Genomic DNA, 11,286 nt, shown 5'->3' on the forward strand with positions numbered 1-11,286 from the left:
GGCCCGGGCTGGGGATTCGAACCCGCCACCTTAGGTGTATGTGGCTGGCGCCTTAGCTGCTTGAGCCACAGGCGCCGAGCCCACTCTGCTTCTTGATGTCAGAGAGTACAAATACAAGGAAGGAAGAAATACTATGACCCTTACAATCAAGAGTTGCCAAGAGTTGTGGCTCTTCTCTCACTGGGCACCAGAATCTTCTACCAGGTGCCATATGGCCAGGTCCATTGTAGAAGCATCACACCCTTAGAAAGGCACAAATGTGAGGAAGGAGAAAATTTAGAGCTCTCTACTTTGTTACAATCTGAGACATGAATGCTTGTAACCTCAAGTCTATTAGAAACCTAAATGATTTTTACTTATGGTCCTTCTCTCCCTAGAAATCCCTAGAGCTAGAATGGGGAATGAAGTTAAGTGACATCTACTGGGTATATTCATAATCCCTGCTCTCCTTGAAGAATGTGATCAAACTGGAGCCTGTCTTTTTCTTTTCTTCCTAGAAGGATCTCAGGAAATCCCAATCCCGGTGAAGTATACCAAGTTTCCTGGCTTAATTAATAGATCTTCAGCTATCACAACATGATCCAGGCTTAAATTATATATATTTACTTCTCATAATGTCTGTTTAGTTAATGATCTTTTGTCATAATAGCTTTTAGAAAGTTGTATCACTTTTAGGGCAACCATTTCTTTTTATTATTTCTTTATTTTATTGTACTATAACAATTTTCTCACCCCAAATATACTCAATAAATACACTATAAGAAGTTACTGACATTACAGTTACAGGCAAAGACGCTCACCAAATTAACTGACAGATAAGTTCATGGTCAGAGTATATGAAATGGAACAAATTTGTATTGTGTGCCATGTTTGGATAAATCCAAAATGTTTTGCCTTACACATGTAAGCTTAGAAAGAAGGATGAAGAGGTAGTATCTTCTACAACTTTTCTTTTTTGTTCATGTCTCCAAGGTACTCTTTTGCCTAGTCTTTATTTTGTCCTAGAAGTGCTTTTCTGTGCTGTAACATTGTTTTTAAGGTACTTTAAATTCAAGATAACCGTGAGCCCTAATATATTGAAAATTTGGTGAAGAAAATGGTAGAGAAAAAAATTGCAGCTTCCAAGTAATGACTCCCTTCCAGCCCACCTCCATCATCCACTGCTGCTATCAAATCTCCCCTTCTTTCTTTAGTAAGAACTCTAAACTTTCATGACATGACATTTTTTGTGCAAGTTGTATTTATTTGCTCTTGAATTATTGTTATTCATGTTAACTTATTTTTATTGTTTAATTGGTGTGTGGGGGCATATGTATCTCTTCTCTGTGGATGTTCCCCTTTTACCTTTAGGTTAAGGTAGAACACATTGTAATTTCCCTTATTAAAATAAATGGTTTCAGACAAAATGGAGTAGATATATTTCTCCTTATTCTGAAAAAATCCTGGAAAACTACAGGAAGCAACATCAGAAGACACTGAAAATTAGAGAAAAAAGTGTTCTGTCTAGGTATTTTGAGATTTGAGAAATTAATATTTTGCCTCCTGTCCTGGTCTGGGTGCCATAGAAGCTCATGAACCAGAAATATCAAGCACAGAAAAAAATTAGATCAAAACAATAAAGATAAGCCTTTTCTTTCTAACCAATGACAGGAAAAGTAGAAATCCTTGCAAAGCAAACCCTTTTGATAATACAGGCCCTACTTCACCTGAATACCACAAAAAAAGTGTCCTCCCTAACTCAACTGTGCATGGCAGCCAACATCAGGACTATGTGAAGAGAGCCCTGACTATCACCCCATCCCAATAGTAATGAGATGCATCCTGCTTACAAGCACCTGTAGCGAGAGTGTGTTAGCAAAGCTTTTAATACCATCCTGGCCCAGCAAATGTGAGGTAGTGTCCCTTCTTCTGACCAGTGGACATCTTCAGAAGCTGCATGTGTAGATAGAGCCCTGACTACATCAAAGACTAGAAGTAATGGGTGACAAGATGTAAATAAGAATCAGAGTTTCATAATATAATATGCAAATTTCCAGGATAGAATTGAAAAGCACTTGTCATATCAAGAACCATGAAGAATCTCAACCAGAATGATAAAAGAGGATGAAGAGATTCCACCACCAAGATGACACAGGTGCTGGAATTACCTGAAAGCAATTTTTAATACTATCACCATAAAAATGCTGATGAATAATTACAAACATCTTGAAAAAAATGGAAAAAATAAGTCTCAGCAAAGAAATGGAAGGCACAAAGGAGAACAGAATAGGAATTCTAGAATTGAAAGAATAATTTTTTTAAAAAATCAAAGCTACTGTAGATTATAGAGAAAAGAATCAGTGAATTTAAAGCTAAAGCAATAGAAACTACTGAGTCTCAGCAATACAGAAACTAGACTGAAAAAAAATAAATTATCAGAGCCTCCGGGACCTGTGAAATAATAACAAAAAGATTTAATAGTCATATCATTAGAGTCTCAGAATGAGAGAAGAAAGAGCATGGAAGTAAAAAATAAATAAATAATGATTGAAAACATCCTGAATTTGGCAGCAGACATAACTAAAGACAAAGAATCCCAAAAGCAGCCAGAGAAATGACACATCATCTACAGAAGAAAAGCAATTCAAATGACAGCAGATTTCTCATAAGAAACCATGGAGATCATAAGAGAATGGCATAATATTTTCCAAGTACTGAAAAAAAACTGTCAACCCACAATTCCACATCTAGAAAAAATAGACTTCAGGAATGAAGGTGAAATAAAGATGCTCTCAGATAAAAGAAAACTAAGAGCATTTGTCACCAGCAGACTTAACTTAAAAGAATTGCTGAAGAAAGTTTTCTAAACAGAAAGAAAATGACAACAGAAGGAAATTTGGAACATCAAGAATAAAGAAAGAACAACCGAGCATAAATGTAATGGATTATCCTTTTATGCCTGGATCTTTGAAATGAAACTGGAAGGTTGATAGCAGAATGACAAGATTGTCTGAAATTATCTAAATATATATAGAAGACATACTTAGGAAAACTGAATTATAAAGTAAAGTATATTATAAAGAAAAGTAAAGGGAACAAAAATGATAAGATTCTTGTATTTAACCTGAGGTAATAAAATACTGATATTAATAAATTTTGATAAATTACATATGTATATGTAATCCTTTCAGCAACCACTAAAAAAAAATTCTTTAAAGAGATACAGTTGTTCCATGGTATTCCTAGGGGATTTGTTCCAGCCCTCTTCCCCCCAAAGGATACTAAAATCCACAGATCCTCAAGTTCATTAAAACAATGGCATAGTATTTGCACATAACCTATGCTCATTCTCCTGTATATTTATGATACCTAATACAATGTAAATACTATATACTCATTATGCTGTATTGCCTTTTATTTGTATTATTTTTGTTGTTTTATTATTTTATTGTTTTCAAATATTTTTTATCAGAAGTTGATTGAATCAGCAGATATGGAGGGCTGAATATATACTCGACCCTTATAGATAAAGCAAAATGAAGTGCTAAAACAAATTCCAGTAATCCAGAGGAAGGCAAAAAAAGAGGGGGGGGGGACAAAGAAAAATAAAAGCAATGAGAACAAATAATAAAGTATCATATTTAAGTCCTAATGTATCAATGATTGTTTTACATGAACAATCATTGACACAATGAACAAGGATACCACTATGGATACCATAGACATTAAAAGAATGATAAATACACTAAGCAAGAGATTATAATAGATAGAATGGATTTTTAAAATGAACCAACTATGTGCTATCTACAGGAATTGCATTTTGAATACAATGATGTAGGTAGGGTAAAAGTAAATGGATATACCATGCAATCACTAACCAAAAGAATGTTGGAGTGGTTGTGCTAATATCAGATAAAGTAAACTTAAGTGTAAACAAAATTATCAGGGACAAAGAGAAATTCTTTATAATGATAACAGTGTCAATTCACCAAGAAGACTTAACAATTCTAAATGTGCATTGCCAAATAATAGTGCTAACAAAATGCATAGAGCAAAACTTACCAGATTTGAAAAGTGAAATAGACAGACTCACAATTATACTTTGAGATCTCAGTACCCCTCTCTCAATAATTGGTAGAACCACTACAAAGAAAATCAGTAAAGATGTAGAAGAACTGAACAGTGCTATTAGCCACAGGATCTAATTAACATTAATAGAACACTTGACTCAGCAATAGAAGAATTCATATTATTTTCAAGCATATACAGAACAGTCACAAAAATAGACAATTATCTTAGGACATAAAAAAAACCTCAATAAATTGAAAAGGATTAAAATCATATAGAGTCATCTCTGATCCTAATTGAATCAAACTAAAAATCAATAGAAAGACAATGGGTAAATCTTAAAGTACTTGGAAATTATTTAACACACTTCTAAACAATTCATGGGTCAAAGAGTAAGTTTCAGTGAAAATCAAATCCTGCATATAACTGAGTGAAAATGAAAATATAATGTATCTAAACTTGTGGAATGCAGCTAAAGCAGTGCATAGAGGGAAATTTATAACATTTTTAAATGCTTATATGATAAAAGAATAAGGGTCTCAAATCAATAATCTAAGCTTCCATCTCAACAAAGTAGAAAAGAAACAATAAAATAAACCAAAAAGCAGACAAATAAAACAATAAGAAAAAATAAGAGCAGAAATGAATGAAATTTAAAACCAAAAAACAGAAAATGATTAAAGATAAAAGCTGGTTCTTCAAAAATAATGAAATTTATAAAACCTTAGTGAGACTGACAAAAGAAAAAAGAAGCCACAAATAAGCAATATTGGAAATGAACAAGGATACCACTATGGATACCACAGACATTAAAGGAATGATAAGAAGATATGTATATGACACCTTTACACAACTATAGTAGAATAAAAGGAAATTACAAACTCATATCCCTCATGAATACAGACACAAAAACTCTCAAAAAATTAGCAAGTCAAAACCAGCAACATATAAATAGGATTATGTACCACAACCAAGGGGGTTTACCAAGAATGCAAATGCTATACAGTATTTAAAAATTAATCAGTATAATACACTATGCTGACAGGCAGAAGAAAAATTACATGATCATATTAACTGATGCAGAAAAGGTACTTAAGAAAATCCAACTTCTATTTCTGAGAAAAATCTTCAGCAAACTAGGAACTGAAAGAAACATGTATGTCCTAGATAAAGGACCATCCTCCTTCACAAAAAAACCCCAATAATCAAAACAAAACAAAGAAAACCTATGGCTAATATCATATATGATGTGAAACATTAAATGTTTTTAGCCAGAGACAAGGCAAAGACATCTACTGTTGCCATTATTATTTAACATAGTACTGCAAGTCTTAGCCTATGCAATAAAGCAAGAAAAGGTTTTAAAGGCATATGCATTAGACAGAAAAGAAATAAAAATTCTTTTTATTTGTAGATGACATGATTGTCTAAGTAGGAAAGCCCCAAGAATCCTAGAACTAATAAGTAAGTGTAGCAAAAATTACAGAAAAATTAATTATAATTTAATATACAACAAACTATTAGAAAACAAAAGAAAAAAAAAAGCAATGCCTCTTATAGTTGTTCCCCAAAAGGAATGCTGAGGTATAAATCTACCAAAACATATATGGATACTATATGATGAAAAGTGTAGAATTTATTTGAAAGAAATCAACAAAGATATAAATAAATATGGAGACAATACCTTGTTCATAGGTTGAAAGACTTAACATAGTAAAGATGTTAATACTCCTAAAAATGATGTATAGATTTAACAAAATTTCTGTAAAAATCTAAGAAACACCTTTTGGAGATATAGACAAACTTAGCTTAAGATTTATGCAGAAAGACAAAGGAATTAAAATAGCTAAAACAATGTTGAAAAAGATAAAATAAAGTTGGAGGAATCACACTACCAAACTTTAAGATTTACTATATATTTACAATAATAAAGATAGTGTTTGCCAGGTCATGGAAGAAGCCCAAGTGCCCATTGATCCATGAATGGATCAACAAACTGTGGTATATGTACACCATGGAATACTATGCAGCCATAAAGAAAGATGGAGACTTTACGTCCTTCATGTTCACATGGATGGAGCTGGAAAATGTTCTTCTTAGCAAAGTATCACAAGAATGGAAGAAAAAGTATCCAATGTACACACCCCTATTATGAAATTAATTTAAACCTTTTATATGAAAGCTATAACCTAATAACAGCCTAAGAATATGGGGAGAGGGGAGCGGGGAATGGGTGGAGGGAGGGGGATTGGAGGGATCACTTCTGTGGTTTATCTTACAAGGGTACAAGTGAATCTTTCTAAGAGTAGAATATGAACGTTTTAACACAATAACTAAGAAAAAGACATGAAGGCTATGTTAACCAGTTTGATGGAAGTGTTTCGGATTGTGTGTGAAAACACCACACTGTACCCAAGAAGTGCATTAATGTACATAGTTACCATTCAATGAAAAAAAAATAAAGATAGTGTAATATTAGTGAAGGTATAGACAGATAGATCATTAGAAAGATTGAAAAGAACAGGGAAACCCAAAATACACTCACACAAATATGTGTAACTAATTTTTTGCAAAATGCAATAGCAATTCAATATACAAAGTATTTGCTTTACAAAAAATGGAACTAGAAAAATTGAACATTAACAGGCTAGAAAATACACACACACACACACACACACACAAAACCCTTGGACATTATACAAAAATTAATTTAAATGGATGACATATCTGAATGTAAAATGTAAAACTACGAGATTTACACAAGGAAACGTCCTCGTTAGCTAGACAGTTCTTAAAGTGACACCAAAATACATCAACCATAAAAGATCACCCTGCTCAACAAAAATTTAAAACATTTGCTCTGTAAGATGAAGGGGATGAAAAGACAAGCCAAGAACTGTAAAAAAAAAAAATTGTAAATTATATATCTGAGAAATAAATCATATTCAAAATTTATAACGAATTCTCTAAATTCAGCAGTGAGAAAACAAATTAGAAAACAGGTAAAAGATTTGATCAGGACCACTCCAAAGAATATGTGTGGGTGGAAACTAAGTACATGAAAAAAGATCATTATTATTGTTATTAGCCATTAGGCAAATACAAAACAAAACTGCAACTCACTGATAAGAATGGCTAGAATTTTTTTTTGGAAACAGAGTCTCACTTTGTTACTGTAAGTAGAGTTCTGTAGCGTCACAGCTCACAGCAACCTCAAACTCTTGGGCTCAAGTGATTCTCTTGCCTCAGCCTCCCAAGTAGCTGGGACTACAGGCACCTGCCACAATGCTCAGCTAGTTTTAGAGAACGGGTCTTGCTCTTGCTAAGGCTGGTCCCAAACTCCTGAGCTCAAGCAATCCACCTACCTGTCTCAACCTCCCACAGTGCTAGGATTATAGGTGTGTGCCACTGTGCCTGGGCTAATGGCTAGAATTTTAAAAAACACAATACCAAGTAGTGCATTTCTGTTGGGATTATACAACTACATTGACAAACAATTTGGCTGTTTTTTAAGAAGTGAAACACGCACTAACCATATAATCCAGCAATCATACTTCTGGACATTTATCCTAGAGAAATGAAAGCTAGCATTTACATAAAAACCTATATATGGATGTACTTTGCAGATTTATATATGTAAAAGTCAAAAATTGGAGACAAAATGACCCTAATGGGTTAATGGATATGCAAATGGTGGTGCATCAATAAACAGGAATGAACTATTCATATATGCAAAAACTTGTATGGATAAAGGTCATTATACTGATTTAATAAAGCCAAACTCAGAGGGTATCATATTGTATATCACATTCTGAAAGTGACAAAATTATAGAGAACAGATTTGTGGTTGCCAGGATTTGAGAAGTGAGTGGGAAGGTATGACTATAAAGAGATAGCGCAGAAGAGTTCTTTTGTGGTGATGTGACAGTTCTACATCTTGATTGTGATGGTAGTTGTATAAGTCTATTCATGTAATCAAATTTCATAGAACTGTACATCCACATACAAAATAAATTAGGGCATGCAAAAACTGGGGGAATCAGAGTAAGGCCTATAGTCCAGTTAACAGTATCGTATGATACTGTTGTCATTTCCTGGTATGATAATGTATTAAAGTTTTATAAGATGTTGCCATGGTGGGAAGCCAGGTTATGGGTACAAGAGACCCTTCTGTGGTATTTTTACAACTTTTTGTGAGTCTATAATAATTACAAATTTAATTTACAAATTTAATTACAAATAACAATTACAAAATTAAAAGTTAAAAACTATTCTTTACTGCCATATTGCACATTGTTACAATTTCTCTTCTGTATTTTGATAATACACTTTTTCCATTTTCATATTAAAGAAGTTTTTTGTTGAGACAGAGCCTCAAGCTATTGCCCTGGGTAGAGTGCCGTGGCGTCACAGCTCACAGCAACCTTCAACTCCTGGGCTTAAGCAATTCTCTTGCCTCAGCCTCCTGAGTAGCTGGGGACTACAGCCCCCCGCCACAATGCCCAGCTTTTATTGGTTGTAGCCATCATTGTAGTTAGGCAAGCCCAGACTGGATTCGAACCTGACCCATCAGGTGTATGTGGCTGGTGCCTTAGCCACTTGAGCCATAGGCACCAAGCCTAAAGAAGATGTTTTTTAACTAAAATATTTTTTCATGTGATGGAACTGTCCTAAAGTATTTTCTTTTTTTTTCCCTTGGAAATTAACCAGTCATGTGTTGTATGAAAGGAGAGAAGGTTAGCACTCCCCTTGACAAGGATGGAAGAGGCCCTCAGGCCTGACAGTTAAGGCATGGCCACCTACTTCGTGGCATCTAACTATTGTTTTTTACAAGCTTGTATTTCTAAAAAGAAAGAAAATAATTAATCAGTCATTAAACAAGGGATATGGAATAAACATATAGTCTCATATGTATTTTGATAAACTAATTTCTATGATCCAAAATGTGATTTTGAGTGCACCCTTGTCACAGCCCAAATTTCATTTCAAACAATTCTGTTAGAATTATACATAGAAATTCTTCCACCTTATTTCAGCAAACTTTTTCCTGTATAATAAATCAAATGTATTGGTTTTCCATTGCTATGCAACAAGTTCATACAAAATTAGTGGCTTAAAACAGTCCCCATTTATCAGCTCACAGTTCAGTAGGTCAGCAGTCTGGCACAGTAGGGCTAAATTCCTCCCTGCTCAGGGTGTCACGAGTCTAAAATCAAGTGATTATCGGTTAGGCTGAGTTCTGATTTGGAAACTGAGAGAAAAATCAGCTTCTAAACTCTTTCTTGCTGTTGGTGGAATTCAGTTCCTTACAGTTGTAGGGCTAAGATCCCATTTCTTTATTGACTATCATCTGGGGGCACCTCTCAGCTTCTGGAGACAAACTGTATTCCTTACTGTCTGATTTTTTCCATCTTCAAAACGTCAACTGTGCATCAAATCATTCTTATGTTTTGAATCTCTGACTTCCCTTGTGCTTCCAGCCAGAGAAAACACTGCTATTAAATGGCACGTATGATTAAGTCAGATCCACTCCAAATAATCTTTCTTTCATTTTTTAAATTGTTCTAAAAAGAAGCCTCATAGCTAAATTTATATCTTAACCATTTTAAGTGTACTGTACAGTAGTGTTAACCATATCAAATTTTCATATAATAGATCTCTAGAAATTTCAGAACTTGCAAAAGTAAAACCTTATCCATTGAGTAACAACCTTCTGTTCCCCTATCCAACCCCTGGCAATCACCATTCTATTTTCTAAGAGTTTGATTACTTTAGAAGATATTCAAACACGTGACATCATGAAGCATTTGTCTTTTTGTAACTGCCTTGTTTCACTTCACAGAATGTCCTCCAGGTTTATCCATGCTATAGTGTATGACAAGATTTTCTTCACTTTTCAGGCTGAATAATATCCCATGGTATGTATACAACACGTTTTCCTTATTTAGTGATCCTTCAATGGACATTTATGTTGCTTCCACCTCTTGGCTATTGTGAATAATGCTACAAGGGTCTTCCTGAGATTGTGTTCTTCAATTCTTTTGGATATATACCCAGAAGTGGGGTTGCTGGATCATATGGTAATTCTGTTTTTAATTTTCTGAGGTGTTCCCATATCATTTTCCATAGTGACTGCACCACTTTACATTTCCACTAGCAGTGCAAAGGGTTCCAATTTCTCCACATCTTCACCAACACTTAGTTTTTTCCTCTTTTTGATAGTAATCATCCTAAAGGGGGATTTGCATGTCCCTGAAGATTTGTAAGGTTGGGCATAATTTCAAATGCTTATTGGCCACTTTTATATCTTCTTTGAATAAATATCTATTAAAGCTGTCTGCCCATTTTTAAGTTGGATTCTTTTGTGGTTGCTATTGTCATTCAGTTGAAAAAGTTCTTTATATATTCTGGATATTAAAACCTTAACAGGTATGTGGATTCTCAATATTTTGTTCCCATTCTTCAGGTTGCCTTTTCACTCTTTTGATTGTATTCTTGGCTATGCAAAAGTGTTAAGGTTTGATGTAGTCCCATTTATCTAATGCCATGAAACTTTTCTCTTAAGTTGTCTTCTGGGACCTTCATAGTTATAGATCTTATGCTTAGCTCTTTAATCCATATCAAGTGAATTTTTGTATATAGTGCAAGGGGAGAGTACAGCTTCATTGGATAAGAAAAGACTGTCCTTTTCCCATTGTTTAGCCTTGAAATCTTGACAAAGATCATTTGACCATATATGTGAGGGTTAATTTGGGGGCTCTCTATTCTTTTATATTGGTTCATGTGTCTTTTTTATGCCATTACCATCTGTTTCGATTACTATTGCTCTGTAAGGTGATTTGAAATCAGGAAGGGTGATGCCTCCTCCAGCTTTGTTCTTCTTGCTCAAGATCCCTTTGACTATTTGAGCTTTTTTGTGGTTGCATATAAACTTTAGAATAATTTTTTCTATTTCTCTGAAAAATTTCATTGCAATTTTCACAGGGATTACATTGAATCTGTATATAGCTTTGGGTAGTGTGGAAATTTTAACAATATTAATCCTTCCAATCCATAAACATGGATATCTTTAAATTTATTTGTGTGATTTTCAATTTTTTTTTTCTTTTTGTAGAGACAGAGTCTCCCTTTATTGCCCTCCATAGAGCGCCGTGGCATCACATAGCTCACAGCAACCTCCAACTCCTGGGCTTAGGTGATTCTCTTGCCTCAGCCTCCCGAGTAGCTGGGACTACAGGC

The 11,286-nt window shown here is 34.2% G+C and overlaps 1 pseudogene; it reads left to right on the forward strand.

Annotated features, from left to right (window-relative positions):
- The first annotated feature begins 8,761 nt into the window (after positions 1-8,761).
- LOC111728452 lies at positions 8,762-8,876 on the forward strand (annotated as a pseudogene).
- The last annotated feature ends 2,410 nt before the right edge of the window (positions 8,877-11,286 follow it).

The sequence above is a fragment of the Otolemur garnettii genome, unplaced genomic scaffold (assembly GCF_000181295.1).
Source record: "Otolemur garnettii isolate 467f Iridium unplaced genomic scaffold, OtoGar3 scaffold00158, whole genome shotgun sequence".
Taxonomy (NCBI): domain Eukaryota; kingdom Metazoa; phylum Chordata; class Mammalia; order Primates; family Galagidae; genus Otolemur; species Otolemur garnettii.